The following is a 26248-nucleotide window of genomic DNA, read 5'->3' as shown; positions in this document are numbered from 1 at the left end:
CTTCCAGAAGGCCGACGTCAGGGCCACTGCTCTGTGCTCACTGAGCTGCTGCTTCTATCGTCAAACTTCCACATGGGGTGAAATATGTGGCATTTCCTTCTTGTGTTGGGTTTTCTGCATGGTGTCTCCCAGTTCGTTTGTTTTCTGCAAATAACGGGCTCTAACCTTGTTGATGGCTGAATAATGTTTCACTTTGTATATGTACACACAAGGTTTTGTTTATTCATTTATCTGCAGATGGGCACCTTGGCTAGTGCGACTAGAGCTGCAATAAATACGGGGTAGCAGCTATGTGATGCAATGATCACATCTCTTCTGGATGTTTGCCAATAGTGTATTGCTATATTAAGATTTGCAGATGTATTTTTTGATTATACAAGAAACTTTCATACTGTTTTTTCATAATGGCTATATTCATTTACAAGCCTACAGTATTTAAAGAATTTCTCAGCCTCCATATTTTCTTTTCTTTTTTTTTTGAATTTTAAATTTATTTCATTAAAAATAATTATTACATAGTTGATCAGGGTGGAAATTGGGTGAATTCTTACTTCCAAATTTGCCCTTTCTTATTCCTGGGAGAAGGGGAGAGACAAAGGGGAAAACCACTCATGACATTCCACATGTCCCAGTACCCAGGGATGAGGACCCGCCACCTCCTGTCAACCCAGTCTCCCTGTGGACACACCCCGAGGGTTCTGGCCAAGTGGCCCGGATAGTTCTAAAATGCTGCTGATTTCACCGATCCGAGGATGACGTCACCCTTCCAGTGTCCATTGGCTCCATTCACCGAAATTAATCACTGTTATCATTTGTTTGGGATTGTTGTCCATTTAGTTCTGCTCTGCTACAGCATGAAACATGCTGCCATATTCTCTCTCCTTTACAACAGGGCCTGTGTCCACCGCTCCGCCTTTTTCACTAAGTAGGACATATTCTTGCAGGCGAGTCCAAGAACCTGGGCCAGGTGTCTCAAGCATCCCGCACCCCTGGGGTTCACAAACCCCACACCCACCTATCATGCCAGCCCTGAGACCCGGGTTGGTTCACGGAACCAACATCCACCTAGAAGGTGAGCCCCAGGATCTGGGCCAAATTCCCCCAGTTCCGCCATCCCCAGGGCTCAGGAACCCATCCTCCAACACACACGTGGACCCCATGACCTGAGTCTATCTACCCATGCCATATCAGATCCCCTGTTCCTGGGATTTACATACCTGGTCCCTGTTTGGCCCACGCTGGCATGACTTGCCTCACCTGAGCTTCCGCAGACTTATTGTGCTCCCTGGCCTAGCCTAGTCTGCCCTGCGTTCCAGCTCCTGCTGGCGGGTGCTGCAGCCTATCCTGGTCCAGCTTGATTGCTGTCTGGGTTTGAGTGTGAACTGGCTGGTGTTGTGGCCAGGTCTGGCTCCTCTTACCCCCTTCCCTGGTTCTCAGATCTGCCAATGGGTGTCATGTGCTGGCCCAGACTGGTCCGTCCCCAGCCCTGACCCACATGTATGCAGGTGGGTAAGGTAACCTGGCATGGTCCGGGCTGCTCCTTGCCTTGTGTCTAGTGCTCTCCTGCAGGATCTGCATCCCAATGAAGGAGTTTCCCAAGCTCCTCCATCGAGTCTCCTCCCAGTGGCAGTTCTTGCACACACCAGTGGGTCATTGCAGGATCCATATTTCCTCTAACGCTTGGTGTTATTATTTTTTTTGATAATAACCATTCTAAATATAGTGATGAGATATCTCATTGTGGCTTTCATCTGCCTTTCCCTGATTGTTCATGATACTGAATTTTTCTGTATATTTGTTAGCTATTTTTATTTCTTTATTTGAGAAACATCTATTTATATCCATTGCTCATTTCTTTTTTCTTTAAGATTTATTTTTATTGGAACGACAACTTTATAGAGAGAAAGAGAGAAAGATCTTTTGTCTGCTGGTTGACTCCCTAGGTGGCCACAATGGCGAGAGCCATTTGAAGCCAGGAGCTTCTTCTGGGTCTCCCACGCAGGTAAAAGGTCTCAAGTCCTTGGACTATTTTCTATTGCTTCCCCAGGTCACAAGCAGGGAGCTGGAGGGGAAGTGGAGCAGCCGGGACAGAAGCTGGTGCCCATACAGGATCCTGCATGTTCAAGGTGAGGATTTACCCACTGAGCCATCACAGTGGGCTCCAGTGCTATTAAGTTCAGAGCCAGTGGTATATTGGGGTCCATAATTAATTATCTAGTATCCATTTAGGACAGTATTAGGAAAAAAGCTATTTCAGAGTACACAACTTTTCTGAAATCCTACAAGGCCTGCCCTTACAGAACCTACTTGTATTGCTCCTTCAGTGATTACGGGACACATTGCATCAGATCGCTCCTGCCACATGGGTCTCTTTCGCAGTTGTCTGTTCTTCAAGGTCTCACTCAAAACCAGCAGTTTGGATGAGCTGGCCAACAGGTGCTCAGATGAGGAAGGTGCTTCTTTCAGGATCCAACAAGGCTCGCTAGGGGCGTGCCCCTTCACGCCGAGAAGCAGTGTCTCCACCTGCTTCGTGTCACTGGGTTCTCAAAAATTTCACTGAAGAAAATACCCTTAAATTTTTAGATTTTTCTGTTCTCTGACATGAAAATGTCTTAGTAGTAGGTCTAGAATAATTGCTGCGTCTTGGTCACTAGTCCAGTCCACATGATATCACTGGAGCGAACCAGTGTGACATCCTGTGAGAGGGGAGGTGATGGTGAGCCCTGTGGACCAGGCCCAAGGGTTGCTGCAGCCCTGAGGTGAGGCAGGGAAAGTATCGGATCATGCCACACTGGCCAAGATGGGCTTAAGCCCCTTGGAGCAGTGGGCATTTGCCCTGTCAGGTGCATCCCAGGCAGCAGGGCGTGTGTGGACTCCCTCATGAAAGCACATCTCATGCAGGAGCCTCACTTGGGGCACCTTCCGATTTGCAATTTTCTGAGATCTGTCTTGGGCACAAGCCAAACAGGAGAGCTAAACTCTCCCCCCTGCCCATCTTTCAGGTCCTAGTATTGATACAAATCACAGCTATTCTCTGGAAACATGATATTATCTCTTGCTTTTCCCACAATGATGATCCTGATTCCACAATCAGGGAAGCAAATGCTAAATACACGGTTGTAATAATACACGGTTGGGTTACATTTCAACAACCAACCCAATACACCGTCACTTCTAACGATCTGTGCTTCGCAGAGAACGCAGCTGCTTCCGCGTGGTCTACCTGATCCGACTCTGTGTTCCTTTGACTACTACCTCAGTGCAAGTGTTCCCAGGACTTGGCCTGTATAGACTAGAAGGCTCAAGGGGCCTTTGGGAGTGTAGTCTCCTCTGGGGTTATCCCTGGTACCTCCTCTTTAGAAGCCTTCTGAGTTTTGAGTCCATATATAGCTCTAAGAGAAAAGAGGTTTGTTGTGGAGTTTGATCCCTTGGGGATTTGCCATTGTCGTGCAAGGGACTACCTCAGGGGAGGCTGTTAAAGTTTCCAGGGAAATTCAGCGTTAATCCCCAGAGACTGGGTCGGAGATACCTCCTTAATTGACAAGAAGACTTGATTATTTAGGATCTCTGCATTTTAGATTCATCAGATTCAGCCCATCCCAATTCTCGGGATTCTATTAGTTTCTAAGCAACAGCCTTGTTTTAACAGTGGGCAACCTACAGGTCTGCAAGTTCAAGTTGTGTTGGAAATTGTTCTGTCAGCCCATTGCAAAGTCAGACTCTGGCTGACCCTCTTTATGTCCGTCCTGTAGCTACAGGAGGCAAGGATATCCTCCAGGAGCGTTCGGGTCGTGTACACAGTGCTTGGGAGCCGAGTGCAAGTCCCTGAGCTTAAACATTTTGTTCCCCATGTTGGGCTCAATTGGTCAATGTCATAACGTTTGAGAAAAATGAAAGTACTATTGACACAGTTATTCAGAGCCTTCCTTCTTATCATTGGTTGATTGGGAGTGTCCAATAGTGATATCTATTGCCAGATTATGCCACAGATTATTAATGTTCCTTACTGCTGCAAATTAAGTCATTTTTAAAAAACACTGATGGGTTTAGAGAGCCAAGTCCAGACATTCTGAATCCGCTCTAGAGCTCTCACGCATGGGGTAGGCAGGTAGTGTGGCAGTCATTGGTGACACTGCCCAGTCTGTCTGGGTTTGTCCAGCCTTTCCTCCTGTTCCGGCCTCCTGCTCACGCAGGTTCCAGGATGAGCAGTGACGCCTCAGCTTGTCGGGTCCTTATCATTCCCACGACTTCCTGAATGCCGGCTTGCGCCCAGCCCACGCCTGCCCACTGTGGCCACTGGAGAAAGAGCTAGCTAGCTGGCGCAAGTTTTCTTGCTTTTTCCCTTGTGCTTGCTCTAGTTCTCTTCCTGGATGTCTTTCTCGATTGTCTTTTTGTTTCTTTGCCTCTAAATTAAAAGAGAAGGAAATTCATGCTTAAAATGCTCTTCAGAGTCTACTGTTGGCATGCAGAACTTTTGCAATCAGCGTTTTGAGAGGAACAGAAGAAATAGGACATTTTGTTTTTCTTTTCCCTTTCAGATCTGTGCCGCAACGCCCTGTGGAGCGGTGGGCCAGGGAGAAGGGCAAGAGACGTTTGCTTCCTCACCCATGCCAAGGGAGGACACTCAGCTCCGAGCCAGGGAGTGTCCGTTCCGGGTGGAGCGTCGTCCTGGCTCATCTGGGGGATTCCCTCGGGTCTCGGACGCATATCTCAGAGTGATTTGATTCTGTCCCGCTCAGATTGTGGCTTGTGGCATTTGGGCTGCGTGAGTCTTCGTTGCTGAGCCTGTTCTGTTTCCTCCAGCATGTCTGTTGGTGTCCCTGGCCTAAACCTGCCACGGATCAGGCAGCACCTTTACCCCCCGCTGTGATGGCCAGACACCTGCCGCTGTCCCCTGGAGAGCATCAGTGTCCCATCTTTGCTCCCTGGTGTACCCAGCATCGCTCCCGCGTTCACAGGCTCCAGGGCCTGCCGAGCTCTAACCGGGGGAAGCCTGTTCTGCACTTTACTCACAGGGTCAGCTCACATCTGGCTCCATGCCAGCGCTCTTGTTCATAAGACTCTAACAGTAAATAATTAAAAGTATCTCGACTCAACCCGGAGGGAGGTGTCGGTGTTGAGTGCAGAACAAAAAAGCCTCTGTTACATCGTGAATTTTGACAAAAGGACGCCGGTAAATACTTTGCTATGACCAGATTTCACTTCTTAGTTTTATTCTGATAGACTTTCACGTAGCCTTTCTGAAAGGGAAGGAGTTGAATTTCCTCTTTGAAGCGCTTGGTTTTGTTTTTGGCTGCTTGTGAGTCTTGAGCCGGGGCTAATCTGCACTTCCCCTAGGAGGTGCGTCACCGCCGACCGCGTGCACCCCGCCCGGTGGCGGTGTTCCAGACGGCAGAATACAAAACGGCCTTGAGAAACGGAAGTGTGCGGTAATCGCTCCTGACACTAGGGGAGAAGATTGGAGAGAATGGGGAGTGTTGAAAAGTCACACAATTCTTGAGACCTCAGAGAAATATCACGTTCTGTGTTTTGATAAGAAGGAAGTTTGTGCTTTATTTTAAACTGACTTTTGAAACTAAAGTCTGCTAGGCAACAATGAGAATGGAATTCAGCATTTTTCATTATTAAAATATATGATTTAAAAAAATATTTTTAGCTTGTTTGTTTTAATTGGAAGGGCAGATTTGCAGAGAGAAGGAGAGACAGAGAGAAAGATCTTCCATCTGCTGGTTCACTCCCCAAGTGGCTGCAGTGGTGCAACTGAGCTGATTCGAAGCCAGAAGCTTCTTCTGAGTTTCCCATGTGGGTGCAGAGCCCTAAGACCTCGGTCCGTCCTTGATTGCTTTCCTAGGCCACAAGAGGGGAGCTGGATGGGAAGCAATCAGCCAGGATATGAACCAGCAACCCTATGGGATCTTGGCAGATGCAAGGCCAGGATTTAGTCACTAGGCTATTGCACCAGACCCCAAAATGAATCTTTCTTATCAAGACATATTTCTTCACCTTGAAGTGCAATTGAGTTATTTCTAGATATTAGATTTCAAAATCGCTATTTTTGAACTACCTTTTAATGATAGTAGGAAGTTATTAAATGAGGTTATCCGTTGTGATTTATGGTGTGCCAGGGTTGCCAGGGTTTGAGTTTTATAGAGAAGCAGGTTGCGAAAGCACAGGGCCGACTTCAGACTTGGCAAGATCTTTCTTGAAACTTACTTGAAAATGCCTTGGCCTCTTCCTGGTGCTCTACTTTCTCAAAGATAAATTCAAAACACTATGCTTGGCTATTTGTTCTTTGGACGGATGTTAAAATGACCACTCTCAATTCCCCTCTTTGGCCCCCAAATCGCACTGATATTTTAGGTGGAGTTTTGTCAAAATTGTTTATGAAGATCATAATTAGTATTTTTAGATAATTTTGTTTTCCTATCCAGGAATGGTTCTTTCTTGGGCAGGTGCCGTGGCACAAGCAGCTACAATCGCTCCCTACATATTTAAAACCATCATTTATTCTACATGTGGGCGAGAAGCCAACTATTAGTTTCCTTGTTTTTTTTTATTGTTAGTAACATTGTATTATGTGAAACAGTTTTATAGGTACTGGGATTCCCCCCACCCGACCCACAACCCTCCATCCTTGGTGGATTTCTCCACCTTGCTGCATAACCACAGTTCAAGTTCAGTTGAGATTCCTTCGTTGCAAGCATATACCCAGCATAGAGTCCAGCATCCTATTGTCCAGACAAGCCCAGTGGCCGCTTGGGGCGACCCTCCCTGGTCTGAGGGCAGAGCTAGCAGAGTAAAGTCCCGGTCAGTTAAAAGCCCCAACAAAACATCAGCAACAATATACAGTTTCGTGGAATTAATTGACATAGTATTGAGTAGACAATATGTTGGAAATAATGCAAGTTGAATATGGATCTACTTCTTAAAGGAAGACTGCTATTAAACAAGCTCATAAGAGATCAATATGCAGAGATGAAAATTCAAGAGCTGATATGTAGATAATATTTTTATTAAAAATAAATGTATTCAATATTAAAAAAAACAATTGCTCCCTACAATCCTGGCATTTCCTATAAACACTGGTTTGAGTTTCTGATCCAGCTCTCTGCTAATGAGCCTGGGAAAGCCATGGAGGAAGGCTTAGAGGCTTGGGCCCCTGCACCTGGCTCCTGGCTCCTGGCTTCGATTTGGCCTAGTCTTGGCCACGGAAGCCGTCTGGGGAGTGAACCAACAGATGGAAGAATAACTTTTTTCCAATCGAGTTGCTTTTAAATAGCCTGATTCCATTGCACATGTATTACTTAGTGACTCCCGAGAAGCAAAACCAATGCTGACACGAAAGATACACATTTGACTAATACCCTCTTTAATGTTAGCATCTTCGCCCGAGGCACTTGCGGTACCGGTTGGACACAGAGATCGTCACATGAGGATGGTCATGGCATTTCTTATGAATTTAGATCACATGCACACATCTGGGCAGCACGCAGAACATGGCGCCGGCAGCATTCAGCTGCGGGGGGGATGGTTTGTCGGATTCACGCTCACTTTATTCACGTACCTGGCTCCTTGGTGGGAACGGCTGGAATTTAGATGCTGCTGGGACTGCTAATCAAGGCATACAAGCGGCTTCTACAACATTTTAGTCTCAAGTCATTTGAGCTCTAACTTGCTAGCTTGAAACTCCCGTGACTGTTCCCAGGGGCTGGTGGAAATTCTAAGACTTTGTGACCTAGCTTCACAAATCCTAGGGTGACGTGCCTGTCGGTGTAACCGGTCACGGAAGACCCTAAGGCCAGCCCACCTCCACAGAGGTGAGACTCACGGAGAGAGGGTCAGTACAGATCTTGGACGATCTTTATCATAGCAGGTGGATCACAGGCCTAATAAGACACAGCTTTCAGAAGAAAACCGGGGAGAGGAAGCTCCACGGCTTCAGGAGAGGCAGGAGTCCTTAAGATAGACACAGCAAGAACGAAGCACAAAATAAAAACTGAGTACATCTGATTTTATTAAAATTAACAACCGTACACTAAAGCACTTTTTAGAAGGTAATAATCTTCATGTTTTAAAATATGTCCAGAAAATAAAGAACTGCTCAATCAATAAGACATAAATCTGCTAAAAGTGATTTAAACAGTCACATAACTAAAATGAATACCTAATGAAGATAAAAAAGCATACTCAATACCTGTGATGTTTTCAGATAAAAGGAAACTGTGGAGCCATGACCAGCAGGCCTGAAGTGGAAGGACTCCCGACCCCGAGTGGGTGCCACGATGCAGAACTAGCGTTCCTAGAGAATGTTGATCGGACCATGAGTTGGTTCTGCTGCTTGCTTCTCCAGGAGCCTGGAACTCCAGGGCATCTCCTACTTGAGTGTCAGGGGTTCAAGGACTTGGCTTGCTTCCTGCGGCTTTCCTAAATGATTTAGTAGGGACCAGGACGGGAAGTGGAGCAGCTGGCACTCCAGCTGGAGGAGGCACGTGGCTGGCTTTATAGGTGGCAGTGCGAGATGCCACTCTCAAATAATACAATTATTCACAGCCCATGACATAACAATTCCACTGCTGCAGAGATACTGAACAACAGGAAATGTATATGCTTGCAGAAGCATTTAACAGTGTTCCTAGAAGCTTTATTTAAAATAATCTCACACTGTGAAAAAAAAAAAGAATGTGTATATCAACTGTAGAACGGATGAATGACTTTTGTGCTATTTTGGTATAATGAATGTGGCAATGAATGAAAACTACATCAACAAAAAGAGCGAACTCCGGTTTCATTGTATAAAACCAACGGTGTTACAGAATGCAAGCGAAAAAAGCCAGGAACAAAACAGTGCATGCCTTAAGATTCTCTTTCTACGGAACGGGATTAAGACCAATTTAATCAACAGTGATGGAGTGCGTTTGATGAGAAGGCAACCAGGGAACCTTCTGGGGTATTCCATACTATACTCTTCTGTATTATTTTTCATGGGCTGAGCTATAGAGGTAAGATGTGTGGATTTTGTACAGACTTCAATATAAAACAAAAATCCAAGGGAAAGTAATGCTTAATTTTGTTTTAAGAGAAAAGGCACAAAATGCTCCATGTCTTTTAAGATACAATGTTTGTAAGACATCTCCATGTCTATTCATAACCTTGGAGAAGCCCATTAACTGTATATATATTTTAAAGATTTCATTTGCTTTTCTTGAAAAAGTAGATTTATAGAGAGAAGGAGAGACATTTGCTGGCTTACTCCCCAAATGACACAATGGCCAGAGCTCAGCTGATCTGAAGCCAGGTGCTTCTTTTGTGATTCTGTAAAATTGTCTGCTTACTGGGTTCGATATGATGTTTTAAAATATCAATACATTGTGAACTTTCCAATCAAAATAAAATAAATCTTTAAAAACATACGAATACATTGTGGAATGGCTAGTTAATTAACATGCATAACCTCGTATGATGATCCTATTTATGCGCAGAACACCTGAAGTTTACTCTCAACAATTTTAAATAAAATATATTGCGGTTGCCTGTACTTTGTATTCTTCAAATTTAGGTCTTCTGAACTTATTCCTCTTAGTTGAAATTTTGCATACAAATTTTTTTGAGAGGATGTTTTTGTCTTCCACATGACTTTTAATTACAATAACTTGTTTAGAACAGCACTGGCTATCACCTTTTTGAGCATAACAACTTTTAAAAATAAACAGTAAGCTTAATAATTATTGAAGCAATTACAGTTATTCATTAAAACGATAGCAGCATATTTTGTTGATCTTGACTTCTCAAGGTTTAATTTTGAAGTCAAATATATTTCAGCTGTGAAACACTCCTAAGTTCCTAAAAATCCTGGGACCTGCATGCTGGTGCAGTAGGCTAACCTTCCACCTGGCGGCACTGGCCAACTCTTAGGAATTTCAGTTTGCATTCCAGCTGCTTCTTTCTTTCTTTCTTTCTTTCTTTCTTTCTTTCTTTCTTTCTTTCTTTCTTTCTTTCTTTCTTTCTTTCTTTCTTTCTTTCTTTCTTTCTTTCTTTCTTTCTTTCTTCCTTCCTTCCTTCCTTCCTTCCTTCCTTCCTTCCTTCCTTCCTTCCTTCCTTCCTTCCTCCCTCCCTTTCTTTCTTTCTTCAGTCAGATTTACAGAGAGAAAGATCTTTCATCTGCTGCTTTGCTCCCCAACAGGCTGCAATAGCAGGAACTGAGCTGATCCAAAGCCAGGAGCCAGGAGCCTCTTCCAGGTCTCCCACACAGGTACAGGATCCCATGGCTTTGGGCCATCCTCGACTGCTTTCCAAGGACAAGCAGGGAGCTGGACGTGAAGTGGAGCAGCTGGGACATGAACCAGTGTCAATGCGGGATCTCGGCAGATGCAAAGTGAGGACTTTGGCCACTAGGCTACTGCACTGGGCTCTCTGCCCTGCCACCTGTCTCCCTAACCCCCAGCTGTTTCACTTTTGATCCAGCTCCCTGGATGACCCAGGAAAGCAGCAGGGGATGGCTGAGGTCCTTGGGTCTCTGTGCCCTGTGGGAGAGCTGGAAGAAAATAGTGGCTGTGCCCCAACCCCGGTACTGATGCTGTTAGATGCTGGGAGCCGTCCTCTCCTCTCCTCTTCTCCCTTCCTCCAGATACAGGAAGAAAAAAAATTAGAAACAATGGTCTCATCCATTTTCTCCCATTCCTAGACCTTCCCATCCTCAACAGTGGGCATCTGTCCTTCTCAACTACATAAACATCACCAAAATAAATTTTTTTTTTTTAAAAGCTTTGTTCTGGGCCCGGCGCGGTGGCGCAAGTGGTTAAGGTCCTCGCCTTGCACGCCCGGGATCCCATATGGGTGCCGGTTCTAATCCCGGCAGCCCCACTTCCCATCCAGCTCCCTGCCTGTGGCCCGGGAAAGCAGTCGAGGACGGCCCAAAGCTTTGGGACCCTGCACCCGCGTGGGAGACCCGGAAGAGGCTCCTGGCTTCGGATCGGCATAGTATCGGCCCGTTGCGCTCACTTGGGGAGTGAATCATCGGACGGAAGATCTTCCTCTCTGTCTCTCCTCTCTGTATATCCGCCTTTCCAATGAAAAAATAATAAAAATAAATCTTTTAAAAAAAAAGCTTTGTTCTAAGAATTTAACGTACCATGTCAATAAAGTTTAACATGACTATCTTTATTGCCAGACTATTGTCTAATTTTAATATGTTTTTCAAAGGTGAATTTTTTAAAGTTGTTTTAATAAGTTAGATATTCCATTCATTTTCTTCTGAAGTAAAGCCATATCCCACACAGAGATGGAAGTCCAGCCATCAAGGAATAAAGCACCAGATAAAGTATAATGGAGGAGATTTTCAACCAACTGTGCTTAACCTCATTCTGCAACATCAATAGATTACTAGCAATTTACTCGAAGGTTGAGAAAACCCTTCCAAGTTTCCTTGGCTGACACAGTCCACCTTAGAGTCTCCACTCGCTCAGATTCTTGCTGTCAAAGCTTGGCCAGGAGAGTTGTCCGGTTTGTTCTGCCCCCATGATCCTAGACACCCCCTGCAGGCCTCGGTGATCTGTCATGTCTGTCATGTGAGCCTGCTGTCCGCTGCACGAGTTACAGCGACTGAGGAGACGCGGTTCTGATACACGCACTAACACGGCCAAAACACGGAACCTGTGCCTTTTTTCCTGACAGTTGGAGTTTTGAGTCTAGCGGTCCAGTTGGGGAGGAGATGAACCCAGACCTGACTCCTGTGTGTGCCAGCTAGCGTGGGGTCGGGCTCAGTTCATCACTCAGATTACACACACTGGTGGTTGCAGTGACCTGGTCAGTTTTGTCCCCAGCCACATCTCACACACAAACCAGTGGATATTATGGCCTAGCTTGATTCTGTCCACCACACACTCGGCCTTCACTCACACCAGCAGGAACTGCAGCCTCGTTGGAGTGGCCTCCCCCGACTCCCACTAGGCTTGTCCCCAGCCTCAGCTCATGCAACAGATGGTCCAGTTGGTCCCACATGCCATTCAGTTCTTGTACAAATCGTTGGGTGCTGCCATCCAGCGTAGCCCAGATGACCCCATTATCCAGCCCACACTCAGGCCTGTGGATTCTACCACCTGTGCAGCCAGGTCTGGATCTCCAGCCCTGGATCTCATGGGAGCTGCAATCTATCAAAGGTGTGCCCATAGTTTCCCTACTAGGCCCAATCCCAGCTTTGGATCTTGTACGTTCCAGGTGATACTGTGGGGTAGCCTGACAGGACTTGTCCCAGGTCCCAACAGTTGTCAGCTGGATGCTGCAGCAAAACCTGGTCATCCTACACCTATTCTGGCTCAAGCATGCACAAGTGGGTATGGTCACTTAGGTCAGCCTGGCTCGCCTCCTAACCCAGCCACATGCAGGCCAATGTGTGTTGTAGCCCTGCCCAGCCTAATCCACCTTAAGTCCCAGCTCACATGTTCACCAGCAGGAGTAGTGACCCAGGAGGGGAGCCCTTGTAGCTCTCCTGTGAGCTTGCCACCCTCCCCCTTGGGGTCTTATGTGTGCTGTTGGGTACCTTGGACCAGTCTGGCATGCCTTGCCTCATCTTAGCATTTGCCAGTGGGTACTGAAGCCTGGAATTGCCCAGCCTTCTGCCAGTTGCAGTTCATGCTATCTGGTGCTACAACCTAGCCCAACTTAACCAGTTCCCACTTCCGGCCTTAGTGTGAACTGGATGGTGTTGTGGTCCAACACCACAGACGTGTCCTGCATCCTGTTCTTGTTCTTATGATCTGGCTCAGCCCAGCTCAGCCTAGCCCAGACCTGAGCCCACATATGCTGCGGGTACTGTAACATGGCTTGGTCCGGACCACTCCTAGCTTGGTGCTTGATCTCCTACAGCGACTACAGACTACATCCTGGCAGAAGAGTCCCCCAAGCACCTCTTTCAAGTCACCTTTCAATCATAGATCTTGCGCACACCAGTGTGATCTTGGTCCACCTCCTGTTCCAGCAGGTACAAGAACCTTGCCCAACCAGTCACACCATTATATTCTGGCTCTTCTTGTTGGGTGCTATGCCTAGTCCCACCTGACCCACTCCAAATCCAGCTTACTCACGGTTTAGCAAGTGCTGAAACTTAGCCCAGTCTGTCTTATACCTACTCAGACTCTTGTGAGCACGAGTGGGTGCTGGAGCCTAGCCAACCAGAGTCAGTCTACTTCCATGCTAAGGGATACTGCAGCCATGAGAGCCCACTGAGGCTCTCACGCTTGCTGCTGGGAACCGCAGCCCATCAGGGGCATTCCCCTTAGCTCCCAACCAGGGCCACTCCCAACCACAGGACTTGTGCATGCTGGTGGTTGCTCTGACCCAGTCTGGCAAAGCCATCACTCAGTTTCGCCTTTGCCATTGGATGCTGCAGCCAGGTCTGGCCTGGTCAGCCCCCAGGCCCAACTCTTGCTGGTGGGTGCTTCAGCCTAACCATGCCCAGTCTGCCCCCATTCCTGGCTTTCATGGAAACTGGTAGGTCTGATAATTTAGCCTGGTATGGCTCACATCCCATCCTGGCTCCTGCACATGCCAATGTGCTGTTGTTTGGCTGGCCTTGCTTGGTCCACCATCCGAGCCATATCACACACCTGCCAACATGTGAAGCAGCCTTGCCCTGCTTGACCAACACCCAGCCCTGTGCCTTTGCCTTTGCCATGTGTAAGTGGGAGCTATGGCCCACCATAGCCTGCGCCCACCTCCCTGGGCCCACTCCCAGATCCAGATCTCATATGTGTCTGTGGGTGCTAGGCCCTTACCTAGCAAGTCTCCCTACAGACTCTGCCTCTGCATATGCTGATGGATGTCACGGCCAGGCCTGCCCCACACCTGATTCTTGGGTTTGCCTTCAGGTGCTGAAAGTTGGACCAGCCTGTTCCAAACCCCAGAACCCATGAGTAACAGTGAGTTACATGGCTGTATCTAGTTTGGTCCATCACTGCTCTCAGCTCTTGAGCAAACCAGCAGATATTGCAAACTGACAGGGGTGAGCCCATAAAACCCCCAGCCCAGGTTCTTTTGAGTGCTAGTTAGTGTCATGGCCCAGTCTAACTTGCCCCATGCCCTGCTCTGACACTCACTGGCAGGCACTATGGTCCAGCCCTGGCAAGTAGGCCCCCAGACCTAACATTTATGTGCTAGTGAGCAGTCAATGCCAGCAAGCACAGCTAAGGTCTCCCACGTGTGCAGCCACACAGGCCTGACTCAGAAAGAGTGTTCAAGTTCGGTCCTTGAAATCACTCGGTCTCAGCCCCCTTGCTTCAGTGCAAGTACAGTCGTCTTGTTGGTGGAAGTGCCACAGAAGTCATTCCTTACCTGCAATGACCTCCTTCAGCGTTCCCCTCGTGCTCATCTCATACCCCCTACCCTGAATGGTCCACTGCCACCGTCCGCACATGTGCAGCCCCATCTTCTGTGGGATGGCACGCTGGTCTGGAGACCCACCTGCCCATCCAGGAGCCCAACATGCATGGGTCTTCAGACTGGTCCTGCCAGTTTGGGACCCAATCACACGCATGAGTCCCCAAGCACAGTTCACCAGCACACCATGCTGGCATGCCAGTCTGCGCCCTCCTCTTCCCCGCCCCAACCTGTCTGGAACCCAAGCATATGAGTGAGTCCCCGGGGCCTCTCGGCTGGCCCAGGCCCCTGGTGTGAGTGCCGCAGCCTTAAACGATCCCCAGTGAGCATTGCAAAAGTGAGAACAGAGGTTTTTTTCCTGAGGAGAAAAAATAATAGAAACATCAGTTGCTTCTCAGATTTGACACTTTGAATGGTAGTTTTTTTTTTTAAGATTTATTTATTTTTATTGGAAAGTCATATTTATAGAGAAGGAGAGACAGAGAGAAAGAGCTTCCATCCACTGGTTAACTCCCCAAGTGGCCACAACAGCCAGAGCCGAGCTGGTCCAAAGCCAGGAGCCAGGAATCTTTTCTGGGTCTCCCATTCAAGTGCAGAGTCCCAAGACTTTGGGCCATCCTCTACCCGACATTATGAGGTTACTGACAGAAAATGTGGGGAGATGCCTGAAGACATTGGGATAGGCTCTGACTCCTTGGACAAAATCCCCAAAGTTCAGGAAATAAAAACAATACCAGACAAAGTATATTCCTTCAAACTCAGGAGCTTTTGCACATCAAAGGGATGAAAAGAGAGTTGACACAATGGGAAAAGAATATATTTTTTAAACTTTATTAATTCTTACAAGAAAGTTAGATTTATAGAGAGAAGGAGACCCCTGACTCAGGAAAAATACTTGTAAGCTACTTATCGAATGACCTAATATACCTTTAACACCTTTTGTTATTCTGTAACAGGGCAGGAGAGCAGAGAAATCTTCCATCTCCCTAGAATATGTGAGGAAGACGTGAAGTATGGCCTATCAGGATCATAACTGGTAACTCATGGACAACAGACTCGAATCAGCATTAGAAAATACTAAAACTACAAAGGCATATGGGAGGAATCAAGAGCAATCCTGACAACCTCTTAACAGGAGGTCATATGCACAGAGCAGGGGTAACCCCAGAGTGGAGCAGGTGGACAGGAGGAGGCTTGTATCCCAACCCTGGAGACTCCTGGATCCTCACCAAGGACTATCAGTATGAGCGCCGAGGACTACATCCCAACTGCCAAGGAGACCACGGGGAATTGGAGTGCCTTCAGAGGCCGAGAACTCTGAGGTCACCCACCCCCAACTGGATCTACCACATGGGATGGAAGAAGTCCAAAACCTTCCTTGTAGGATACAAGGACATCGGAACTACAGCCAGGAGCCCTGAGCGGTCTGCAGAAACAGAAGAACAATAAAGTTCCTTCGGACTAGGGAAGGGAGCTTTCTCTGGTTCTTGCTTGGTTTCAACTTTGGATCCCCACCCTCTCTAGCAATGACCATCAGGATCGCTCCAGAAACCCCTCAAAACAAACAAACAATCTAGAATAGATAGACAGAGAACAACAAGGAAAGCTTAGAATCAGACAGGAAACAGTGTGGATTCACTTATACCTTACTAGGTGGGACACAAAGATTAGTTACTCCTCACTAGGGTATTGAGGATTTCTCTGCACACCCCTCCTAAAACTGTTCTGCACCTAAACTGTTGGCATATGTCTTGTTAGAGTTATAAGCCAGTCTAGACTACCCGAAAAACAGCCAGGTTCAGCAAAATTATGCTTCAACGCTATAAAATGCTAAATACTATAATGAAAATAGACACGAGACAGCTGAATAATAATCTATAGTCTTTTTAAGGTTTATAGAACCCGATTGTATATAAACTAAAATTGGAATGTCAATGAAGAAGTCACAGGATGTAGTTAAGAACTTACATTTTTTTTCCTTCTTCTTTTAACATATTGGTTACTCAATACTATGTCAATTAATTCCATAACATTATAAGTTGTGGCTGATGTTATGTTGGGGCTTTTAATTGATTGGGATGGTACTCTGCCAGCTCTACCTTCAGACCAGAGATGGTCTCCCTAAGAAGCCATTGAACTTATCTGGACAATAAGATGCTTGTTATATGCTTGCAATGAAAGAATCTCAACTGAACTTGAACTGTGGTAATGCACCAAGGTGGAGGAATCCACCATGAGGGGAGAGTTTGGGGATGGGTGGGGGGGAATCTCAGTGCTTATAAAACTGTATCACATAATGCAATGTAATTAATAAAAAAATAAAGCAAATAATGCAAAAACAAAGAATGAGAACTCAAAAAAAAAAGATTGATATCTAGATTGTAACAGCAGCTCAAAAATTCAACAATGAAGAAAGTAACCAAATTCGGTTAAGAATTGGGCAATGGAGCTCAACAAAGAGCTCTCGAAAGAAGAGATACAGGCTGTCCCAATCCATGGAAGAACGCTCGGCATCACTTGGAATCATGAAAACGCAACTTAAATCCACAATGAGAGTATGACCTCCCCCTGTCAGAATGGTTATTGTCCAAAAGACAGAAAACAGCACATACTGATGAAGACATGGAGAAAGAGGGACACTCCTACACTGGCAATGAGAATGCAAGTTAGTGTAGCCATTGGGGAAAGCATTACGCATCTATCTATCTGTGTATCTATCTATCTATCTATCTATCTATCTATCTATCTATCTATCTATCATCTATCTGTCTATCTATCTATCTATCTATCTATCATCTATCTGTCTATCTATCTATCTATCTCTCTCTCTATCTATCTATCTATCTATCTATCTATCTATCTATCTATCATCTATCTGTCTATCTATCATCTATCTGTCTATCAATCATCTATTTTATGGGAAAGGTAGATCTTAGAGACAGAAGGAGAGACAGAGAGAAATATCATCTTTCTGGTAGCTCACTCCCCAAGTGGCTGCAACAGTCAGAGTTGAGCTGATCTGAAGCTAGGAGTCAGAAGTCCCCTCTTGGCCTCCCACACGGATGTTGGGTCCCATAGCTTGGGTCATCTTCCAGGCATAAGTAGGGAGGTGGATTGAAGTGGAGCAGCAGGGACATGAACCAGTGCTCACATAGGATCCCAGAGCGAGCAAGCTAAAGATTTAGCTATTAGGTCATCATGCCAGGCCCCATATGGGTATTTTTTTTAAAACAATGAACAGGACCTGGAAGCTTTTTGACCTGCATGGGCGCATGCAGTTGGGGGCTGCGTGGCCCCCTTGGGGGAGGGGAGCTCGTGGCAGGTCTTCAGGATTGCCAGCTTGGAGGCTTTCCAACTGGCACAGGTACATACAGCTGAGCCCAGTGGTTCCCTGGGGGAAGGGACGCTCAGCAGGCTCCTGGGACCACCCACACATCCAGGTGTGTGCAGCCAGGCCATTTAGCCCCCTCTGGAAGGGCCCGGGTGGCCTGGGCACCAAAGGTGCTGGGAGAAGCCCCATGGGCAGTCCGGCGGTGTGGCCAGGCAGTTTGAAGACTCTGGGTTGGCAAGGGGATATGGGACTGCACAGGTGGTAGTGGGTGTTTTTTATGCCCAGATTAGGAATTACAGCTGAGGGACTTCCATAGATAAGTCCACGACATGTGCTGGTTAAGTAGGGGGTTTACGTGCACATGGTTTGGAGGGGAAGAACAAGAGTGAGAGAAGTAGGCCTGATAGCAGAATTTGTGGGGGAATGTGGGCTCACCTCTATGGAACTGCAATCTCTGCTGGCTCCCCCAAGAACTGCGGATGGGAACATGCTAGCTGGGCACTAAGGGGGCGCCCCAGCTGGGCTGGAGTTCTCACTGGTGAGGAGGAGAGTAGGACTGGGGGCAGCAGGCTTGGCTGGACATGGCTATAGCCTGTACCGGTGTGGGTGTGCACTGGGTCTGGGGAGTTACACATTAGGCTAGACTCCAGTCCCCCCACTGGTACTTGTGAAATCCAGGTTGGGTATAGAACAGGCTGGGCTGGGTCTTGACTCCCACTGAACCAAATGAAATCTGTGTCTGGATGCACACCAAGTGTTGCTGGGTTGCAGTGCCCAGCAGCAAGAACCAGAATGGGTGTGGCTGGTGAGCAAGGCCACTGTTCCCACCAGGACAGGAGGTGGACAAAGTCAGCCTGGGCCAACGATCCATGGTATATACGGGAACAGCCATTGGGAGGAGACTCAATAGAGGAGCTTGGGAAATTCCTTCACTGGGACACAGTTTCTGCAGGTGAGCGAGCGCAAGAATCAAAGCAAAGGAGCAGCCCAGACCATGGCAGGTTACAGTACCCGCTGGCATACATGTGGGTCAGGTCTGGGGACAGAGCAGTATGGGCTAATTCATGACACTCACTGGCAGATCTGAGAACCAGGACAGGGCGCAGAGGGAGCCATATTGGGCCACAACACCAGGCAGTTCACGTTAGGGCTGGGACGGTGAGGAGGCTGGGCTGGGATAGGCTGCCACACCCACCAGCAGGAGCTGGAACAATGGTTAGGCTAGACCAGGCCAAGCTGTGCAATAAGATTGTGGATGCTGATGTGAGGCCAGCGATGCAAGCCTGGGGCCAACAGGGGGCTGGGTTCGTGAGCCCCAGGCAGGAGACCTGACAGTCCTGAGTTTGTGAGTCCCAGGGCTCCGGTGGCTTTGGCCCTGGGGCCCACCTGCATGGTGGAGGCCGCGTTTGTGAACCCTGGGGATGGAGGGTCCGGTGGGACTTGGGTCTCCTGGCCCAGGTTCTGGGGTCTGCCTTCTAGGTGGGTCCTGGGTTCATGAAACCCAGGGGTGAGGGATCCAGCGGGATTTGGGTGGTCTAGCCAGGGTCTTGGGGCCTGCCTATGAGGTGCATATTGGGTTTGTGAGTCCCAGGGTGGGAGATCTGGAGGGGCTTGGGACACCTGGCCCTTGAGCTCACCTCCAGGAACATGTCCTGCTTAATGAAAAAGGAGGAGCAGTGGACACAGACCCTGATGTAAAGGAGAATATGGCAGCTCATTTGATGTAGTAGAAGGAGAACAAACCAAACTGGACAACTTCCCTAGTCAAACAAGGACAGCAAAAAATCTCGATGAATGGAGACTTGAGGCTTACTGTGTCAGCCAGTGGGCACTGGGAGGGTGACATTATCCTTGGATCGGTGAAATTGGCAGCATTTCAGAACTGTCCAAACCACTTGGACGGAACCCTCGGAATATGTACACCCTGAGACTCTGGGTTGATATGAGGTGGCGGTTCCTCATCCCTGGGAATTGGGACGTTTGGAAAATTGGGTGTGGCTTCCCCCGTTGTTTTTCCTCTCCCCCCAGGAACAAGAAGAAGAAATAGCAAATTTGGAAACAATGAATTCACCCAATTTTCCCTAAGCCTTGACTTTCCCACCCTGACCAACCATGTAATTATTATAAAAAAATAAAATTTGCCATATGACCCAGAATCATATCATAGCAATATCCTTACCAGCATATTTAAATAATATTGAATAAATGTGTATATTTTAAAAATATGATTCTCTTGTACCAAGAAATACCTCTAGGAATGGTCATGGCTGCATGCTTTTCAGTAACCTCAAACATAAGAGGTTGAGCCCCACTGGGGGCGGGGGGATCCGTAGCGTACATCAAGGGAATTGTAGGACAAGAGATGTCCCATGATGGAGGTCATTTCTGGAAAACCTACAAAACCACTTCAAGAGAGAAAGAATTGACATTTAGACAGCTAAGAGTGGGTTCCAGCAGCAGCGTCTAGCTGTACTGTGAGAGAATGCTTTTATTTATCTTTTCTTCATCTTGTTCCAATCCCTGAGATGTCCCAATGAAGCAGCTATGGGGTGAAGTGGAGTAAGAGTTGGAGCTGAGTTTAAGTAGCCCATATTCTTTCATTATAGGCGTCTGAGCTTGAAATAGGCCAGAGTTCAAAGAAGAGTAACTTTTAAAATTTGATGATAACAGGATTTTAAATGCTATAATTGACTGTATTAAAAAAAATCTGGAGAAACAAGATTGAGTTTGAGATGTTGTAGATAAGGTGCTCCGTTTTTTTTTTATTCCACTAGAGAAATATCCTTTCAATGATGAGATGCCATTAAAATTCAGGTTTCATACAAAAAGAGAAGCAAAAACGGACAAACACATTTACCTTGGAGCAGATGAGCATATTAACTTTTCAGAGAGTGTCAGGAAGAATTATGACATGTGCCTGGGAGTTCATCCAGGGAAAGATAAATGTGAAAGGGGTGATATAAAGAAATATTGATCGCTGCTTTTACTCTGCGGTGTCCACTAAGCCGATTCAGTAAGTCTGTTCTTCCCGAAGAAGAACTCCTAACTCAAACATGCCCTTCACAGATGCCCAGCAGGTATACCTCCTTTACCTCACGCATCCAATTTCTCTCCCTTTGACTGTGGACTCATGCTTCAGGAGACGGAGTGGTTTCTGAGACTAAGTCATGAGGTCTGTGGTTTCCTCTATGGCCTCTCAGAGCGTCCCCCGAGTGCCGAGAGCTGTCAGATTTTCTTGATTGGAATTGAAAATTGGCATACGTGGACATATTGAAATAGTTGGGGTGTTCTCATAATTTGTGAGGAAATTGAACTTTTCCCATGTTGGCACTTTGAAAATTGCAGTGTTCATGACCTCATTTGCATGTTTGGTAGCATGTGGAAGTTGTTATATAACTAAAGTATCATGAGGCCTTTATGCCTCTCAGATGTTCAAATTCTGTGGACCCAGAAAATCTGAAGAACTCCTCTCAGCTTCTGTGAATTTCTGGAGAATTCTAAATTACAGGTCTTCAGCCTGAGATAGTCAAGGGTGTCAATCGAGATTTGAGTCTAGATTCCTGCGGTGGTTTTAAAAGGTGTCCAAAAATTCTTTGACATGTTTCTGTGTAAGACATCCCCTTGAATGTGGTGTGGATTAACTGGCTTACTTCTAATGAAACGTTGTGGTGGAAGTGATAATGAGTGATTTCTGAGACTAACTAACCAGACGTGTGGCTTCCTCAACTTCTCAGATGACTTTGTTGGGGAACTAGCTGCTTTATCCTGAGGACAGGCAAGCAGCCCTGTAGAGAGAAACCCACGTGGTAAAAGAAGCCCTGGGCAAAGACCAAGATCGCCTCCAACAGCCACATGCTGAAGCCCCGTCTTGCAAGTGGCTGTCAGTACCTTGGGCAATTTATGAAAGACGGTGAAGAATTTGGAAGGAAGGACCAGACTTTGCGTTTACGCTTCTGTCAGCCATGTTACACCAAAGCCCAAGTCCCTTGCCGTAACCACGCAGAACACCTGCAGCATCTTTGCCTTGTGAACACCGAGGTCTCCTTGCTCTGATTCCTCTTTCTAAACCACTGTCTACCGTCATCGAGACTCTTCTGACCATATTGCCCTTGTGTGAGCCCAGGCTTCTGTGCCCCGCTCAGTCCAACTGCCTTCAGGATAAAATCCAAACCCTTTTCCTGGGTTTATAAGCATTCCCAGTGTTGCTGTGCTCTGAGGTTGTGCTAACCCTGTGATCATGGGAATTCAACTGGAATTTCAAGAGATAAGGATTTTGATTTTCAAAGTTCTGTAGAAACAAAAGATATTATAGCCTCAATTTGAAGACTTTTGGTTTAGAAATGAACATTTATTTCATGGTAATGTTTCCCACATGCACAGAATTAGTAGAGCAAATGACTAAAGCTTCTGGGAAAGAACAAACAATGCCTTTTTGTATTCCTAAAACAGAAACTGTAAGAGCTCCGTAGGTAGGTAGAACTGGAGGGGAGAGTGAGGGGGGTGCTGCAGGAGCAATTTAGCACCCTTCTGAAAATGTGACTGAATGAATTGTTTTGAAAACCTTACCTATGAAATAATTAGATACTTTCTCTTCATATCAATAAGAGAAATGATATAAAAAGTCAAATGCAAAAAGAGAATACTATTTATACCATATATATTATATAACTATTGAAACAAAAAAGCTTAATCTGTATTATTGACCTGCACCACTGTCCATCATATAGAGTGGAGAAAATGGTTGGTGATTAATGTGCAGAGGATGTTTTTAGGTAAAAAATTATATGAAAGGATACTTCTGAAAGTTCATGGAATTAAGAGGCATTCATTTTGGTGCATTTTTAAAAAATATCCATGCACATTTCTCTTTCTTTTAAAAATGTTTATTTCTTTTTCTTGAAAGGCAGATTGCACAGAGAGAAAAGGAGAGATGGAGATCTCTCTATCTGCTGGTTTACTCCCCAAATGGCCACAACGGCCAGAGCTGAGCTGGTCCAAAGCCAGGAGCCAGGAGGTTCTTCTGGGTCTCCCATGTGGATGCAAGGTCTCAAGGATTTGGGCCATCCTCTGCTGCTATTTCAGGCCACAAGCAGGGTTGGATTGGAAGTGGAGTAACTGGGACACAAACTTGCACCCAGGATATGCCAGCACTGGCAGACACAGGATTAGACTGCTATGCTATTGTACCAGCCCCACACATTTCTTGAAACTCAGGCATATTTCCATACAGTTTTTGAAAAAACTCAATATGTACAAGATAAACTTATGAATTCTACTTCCAATAAAAAACTTCAAGTACCCTTTAAGCAAACTCAAATGGTATATAAAGACTATCACACATTGTTAATGACGATTACCTATGGGGAAGATGTTTAAGGGGGCAGTGTGTTGGATATTTTCTACAGCATTCATCTTTTCATAGCCTTATTTATTTGGAAGGAAGATTGTCAAAGCAAGGGAGAGGGAGAAGAAGAAGAAAAGAGAGAGAGAGACAGAGAGAGAAAGAGAGAGAGAGAAAGAGAATCTTCTATCTGCTGGTTCATTCTCCAAAGCCAGGAGCCAGGAGTTGTTCTGGTCTCCCTCATGGGTTTAGGGCCCGAGCGCTTGGGCTGACATCCATTTATTTTCCAGCTGCATAAGCAGGGATCTGGATTGGAAGAGGAACAGCTGGACTCAAACTGGCACTCTGTAGAATGCTGGTGTCAAAAGTAGCCGCTTAAATCACTGCTGTGTAACTACATGTGTTCCAACATTACACATTTCAAACATTAAGCTAATTAAAAACATACACATTTACAACTTAAAAAGAGAATTCCATTCTGTATCTACTTCCTTGTCCTGACATAAATTCTCCTTCAATTCCTACTGGGATGATGGGAAGTTTTATATCAGGGTTCAATCACATTGTGAAACCATTTTCCAAAAGTATGCCTTCAAAAGTCATGAGTGGCCAAACCACTACTACGTGTTATGAAATTCTTCATATCATCTAATTCTCATGTGACTGCATGTGATGTTTCCCTGGGCCTCATATAAAAGAAGGAAGAAGACAGGCAACGCTCTGCTGTTTGGAAATGATGATGTGATTTCTGGTTGCTCTTTTCTTGGAAGCTTCAAAAGTGGAAAGTCTGGGGCTGCAGGTTGGATGCACTGGCCTCGTGTCTCGGGAGCCTGCCTGTGGTAAGTCGCCTCTCTGAACTTCACTGTCTCCTTGGACAGAATGGAAGTGCCAGTGGCTGGGAGGACTGTAGCGCATCCGTGTCAGGATGGCAGAAGGTGTAAGCCTTGACTGCTTTCATTCATCCTTCTTCTCTTCCCTTCTTTCCACGTTTCCCCTGTTTTTCTTTCCTTATGAGAGTTACAAGACATTTCTGCTATCAGTATCCTCTCCTGTAAGCAGAAAACCCTCTGTGCTTCAGAGGATCCCCTTTGAAAGGCTCAGTTGGCAAGTACATGTTGTAACTAAGTCACAGAAAGTTTGAGACTAGCCTTGCAATTCAACTAGTCTGATGGTACTAGTTTACAACCATTTGGTTATCAAGGATAATAACCATTTTCATAATGTGACTGTGGTTTTTTGTAGTGAGAATTTAGGTGAGTGAAACCGTAGGAAAGATGCCCGTTATTTGTCTAACACTCAGAAATCACGCGCTTCTCCAAGCACATCTATTGCTCAGCACAGCTGCGATGGCATGGGTGTTAGACGCCCATCTGGAGTGAAAAACCACCTGAAACTCAGAGGCCCAAGGAACCGGCTCAGTGTCACACCTTGCATTCAAAGTCAGATACGCTGTTTCAATACATCATGCTGTTATTCCCCCTCTCTTAGTAAGACAATTTCACAGCTTGACCACAGAGGTCTCAGCTGTTTGGATAGAATGTTTTTTACTCCAGAGACTAGCAATTATATCGAGAATTTTTTTTTTTTAAGTTGAGGGATGGAAAAAAAAACACTTAACAGTAAAGGATTGACTTATGTTTCTCTTAATGCTTACAGTGTGATGCATACACTGATGTCCAAAGCCAGTGGACAGTCACGCGATTGACCCTTAACAACTACAGATAGGGAAACTTGACAGAGTGTTGGGGAAAATCTCCAAGCTATGAAAATCCCTCTGTGACAACGAAGTGCCCCAGGGACCTTTGCTACTCCTCTAGATCATCAAGGAACGTCTCTTTACCAGCGGCAGCTTCTCTCGCATGCCTTTGCGGACTGACCCAAGGAGTTCTCCCTCGGCATTCTCCTCCTTCCTCATAGGAAGTTTCTGGCTGGAGAAGTTCCCAGTAGTGGTGGGCTAAAGTAAAAGACTGGACAGCTTTGAAGACCAACGTCCACTTGTGTGTTGGCTGTCATCTGGCCGCTGTCGAGGAGGGAGGTGCAGTGAACAGTCATCAGATAGCCAATGGGACCTCAGGATCCTCTGAGCTTGTTAAACAATCAACAAAACATACCTTCCAGACGCAGAAATAAGTCGGTTAGGAGCATTTTTCTTTTGGCTGTGTGTGATCTTTTGAGACATTTAAAAAATCAGTAAAATAAAAAATTGATCTTTTAACAGTCCCAGTAATAATTCATAGACACAATTTAAAATATACGGAAAAGAAAATAAGAGGAAGAAAACCCAGAAAAATCTGTGATAGTCTCTCCCTCGCTCTTTCACTTCCTACCACCCTCTGCCTCTCACTACCCCTGTTCCACTCTCCTCCCATTGCATAGAAAAGGTATCTTCAACTTACATTACAGTCAAGGTTCCATTAAACAAAAGCTCCAACGAGTGAAAGACATGGAGACCATAGTCAGTGGAAATACAGATAAGAGCTATAAGCAATGATCAAATGAAAAACAATGATCATTTCACAGCATTTAAAGCAATCAGTTTATTAAAACTGTAACAATGATACAACATTCTTAATCATTAGTTTGACAAAGATCTAAAACAAAATTTGGCAAAACTCTATTTCTGGCATGTGATTTAAATATTCTTTAGTCTTTGCAGCTGAGAAGCCCATCAGTCCACTCTTCATACTGCCAGGAAATATTGTTCTTAGGAAAAGCCTCCCCACGTCTCCTACCTCATCCCTCTAGGGATTTTCTGCAAGCTCTGTATTTTGGGGTCATGGTAAAATCCTAATTCATCTAGTCACCATGAGTTCTGCACCCATGCTTACACATTTATATTATTTCTGCAAAAATCGTCGTTATATGTCATTTTAGAAGATAAAATTCTGGATTCATAAATCAGTCAATAAAAAAAAATCACTAGTGAGCTACCTGCTAAACGCTTTCAATGTAATATCTACATTTTAAGATTTAACTCTTCTAATGTGGCAGAGAAACATTTCAAGGAAACACGCAGACACAATTCTGAATTCCCTGAAACTATGTAAACAGCAGACTCTGGCATTTTCCCTCACATCTGTGTGATGCTGCTTTCGCAAGTGGGTAACCGTAACACATTGACCAGCAGAGTTACTATAATGTGAAAAGCAAAAAGACAGCTGCATGTTAGACCTTAAGACTGTCAGGGCACACACTTGTCTGTCTCT

The 26248-nt window shown here is 45.8% G+C and overlaps 1 pseudogene; it reads right to left on the bottom strand.

Moving 5' to 3' along the window:
* The window catches only part of LOC121159226, a 70322-nt pseudogene that overhangs the window by 30758 nt on the left and 13316 nt on the right, over nt 1-26248 (bottom strand).

This window comes from Ochotona curzoniae, unplaced genomic scaffold, assembly GCF_017591425.1.
Source record: "Ochotona curzoniae isolate NIBS_2020 unplaced genomic scaffold, NIBS_Ocur_1.0 contig_4105, whole genome shotgun sequence".
NCBI classification, from domain to species: Eukaryota; Metazoa; Chordata; class Mammalia; order Lagomorpha; family Ochotonidae; genus Ochotona; species Ochotona curzoniae.
This window is presented reverse-complemented; position numbering and strand designations above follow the sequence as displayed.